Source organism: Pteropus medius, unplaced genomic scaffold (assembly GCF_902729225.1).
Source record: "Pteropus medius unplaced genomic scaffold, Ma_sr-lr_union100, whole genome shotgun sequence".
Taxonomy (NCBI): Eukaryota; Metazoa; Chordata; class Mammalia; order Chiroptera; family Pteropodidae; genus Pteropus; species Pteropus medius.
In genome coordinates, this window is record NW_024354500.1 from 34,383,308 (window position 1) to 34,386,223 (window position 2,916).

Sequence of the window (2,916 nt, forward strand, 5' to 3'; positions counted from 1 at the left end):
ATCTAATTTTTATCAGTTGTGGAGAAATAAAATATAATTTTTTCTTCCACTTTTCTAAGTTTCTCTGCCTGGCCTAATAATTAAAACAACATGAGACAAATTAACAAGAGAAAATGTTCAAAATTTATTATGATGTATATGCAGGGGTGCCATAAAAATATCAGAGCTGAGAATGCACTGGGCAGTTGAGGTTAATATACCATTTTGGGCTAAAGAGAAAGGTGGTAGGGGTCTGGTATTTCAAAAGGAAAGTAGGCAAGTCACAGGAAAGAAAGAACGAGCAAGTGGTCAACAAATTCTTTCTGGGCTACCCAGAAACAATAGGGCACAGAGAGAAGTTCAACAAGCAGAATTTGTTAGATTTCTCCCTCTGCCACGTTCAGTTTATATAATGGTGCTAAGGTAGTACTCTCTTCCTTTAAGAGGTTTTTCTATCTGAATTCCTTTAGGCAGGAAAGGGGGAAGGTCAAAAGTTCTTTCTGAGTCTTTTGTTTCTTAATAATCACCTCAAAAATAAATATCCCAAAGGTATATTTTGGTTTGGCAAGATTTTGGACCCCTTCAACCCTGTCCTTAAACAAAGTTTCACATTCCTGAAGCTAAGTTAGTAGATTGCTTCATATTTCACTGAACCAAGTCCTGAGAATAAGTCAGTTCAGTTAAAACGTGGTGTCTCATTTCAGAAAGCTCTGATGCTGGTGGGCTCCTAAAGTTGTCTTTACTGTGTAAGCAAGAATCAGATATTTAATAAGAGGTATTTGTATGGAAACAAAAGAAAAACAAAGGTTAACTGTAAGAGCAAATTATAAACCCAGTTTCTCAGCCTGGAGGGCTGCCAATAGAGATTTTGAGATGTTAGGCTCAAAGTTTCCTTGGCTGTTTGAAATATCTCTGATGATATTGGGTGTTAAGGAAAACTTTTTCAGTGGCTTACATACCATCGGTCATGAAGATTGTCTACACATGAGCTGTTGTGGCTACTTTTTCCCTTGGCAAATGTATTTCATAATTTTTAGAAACATGCTGCTTCAGCAAAGTACAAGACATATTTATTACATACAAATTTATTTTTTAATTTCTCTGTAAGAAGCCAAAGTAGACAAGCTTAGACTTATTTAATGATGTTTCAGTATTTATCTTATTTTGAAAGGATCTATTCAATAATTTAACTTAATTCATCATTTTACTTAACGAAACTCTGAAGTTTCAAGTACACATGGAGCATTCTCCAGGATAGATGAGCTATTAGGCCATAAAACAAACTTCATTAAATTTAAAGAGATTGTAATCATACAGAATATATTTTCTGTATACTTGAAAGAGATTTGACTTCTGGGTGGTGAATACAGAATGCAATATACAGATGATGAATTGTACACTTAAACCTATAAACCGATATAATTTTATTAACCAATGTCACTCTGATAAATTTTAAAAAAAAAATTAAAAATATATTTTCTGACCACAGTAAAATGAAATTAAAAATCAATAATTAAAGGAAATTTGGAATTTGTGGAAAATGAACGATGGATCAAAAAAAAAAAAAGGAAAATGATCAAATACTTTGGTTGAATGAAAATAAAAACACAATATACCAAAACTTATGGTATGCAGTGAAAGCAGTGTTCACACAGAAATTCATAGCCGTAAAAACCTACATTAAAAAGAAAAAAATTTGCCATATAAATTAAATAACTTACTGGTTTGGGATATTCTCCTTTTGGTTTTTATCACTTGCAACTGAAGGATTCCTGACATGCCTCAATCAGGAAGGAGATAAATTGGAATTATAAACTTATTTAAAAGATCCTGTAACCTATCTCAATGAAGATTCTTTGTCTGAGTCACAAGAAGAGTTTTGAGTGAATATATTCTTGATTTATTCAATTAATGTGATACATTAATTAGCATCATTCTAAATGGATAGAAGTTCATTCATTCTATCAGTGAATGCCTCAGGGCTTTAAGGTCAATTCTCTCAAAAAGTACTAATTCCAGTTGAGAAATGCTGCATCATCCTTTAGTAATTGATTTTTTAAAAGTAATAACTGTTTACATTTTTTTTCTACAAAGCATTGCCACATGGTATGTAATCTCTCAAATCTGATGACCTGGTATCAAATCAGGCAACACTGGTTACTAAGTGGGTCACCTTGTATAAATTGACTTCTCTGTGCCTCAGTTTCCTCATCTATAAAATATGGGTAGTAATGGTATTTATCCCATAGGACTGTTGTGAAGATGAAATGAATATGTGATTAAAAGAGTTCCTGGCTCATGGTAAGAAAAACAGTTGTTGCTATTGATGTTGTTATCATTCTCCTCTTCCTGCTCCTGCTCCTCCTTATCATTATTTTTATTAAATATATACTATTTTATTTCCTAACATAGATAATTTTTGTTAATAAAAATCATTTATCTTTACATTAAATACTGCATTTAAATTTTAAAAAATGAACCCAATCTTTTAGGTTTAGTTTCTCGCTAATATACAATGTATACAAATTCTGCTTCCATATAATTTAAAAATTACTAAAGTCTCAGTTAGTTAAAGCTTCACGTACCCAGTTATACAAATTGAAGAGTCTTACAGATTTTACTGTGGCCTGTGACTCAATCTATACAAATGAGTACTCTGAGTTTGTCTGGAGTACATAATCATTCATCAGGACAGAAGAGGAAGAATCACAGTCTTTTAAGATGGACTGTAGAAACTTTAGGTTTACATTTCATAGAATATTCATAAACTCCAAATTTAGGATCTAGCATAAGAAATAGTCATTGACTTATATAGGATGGAAGGAAATCTGTCTATTTCCAACCATTTTTAGCTTTGGACCCTAAAAAGAATTTATTTGCAAGCATCTTGGAACTAATATTTAAATAGATAGAGTAAAAGAGTAGGTTTTAAGCTTT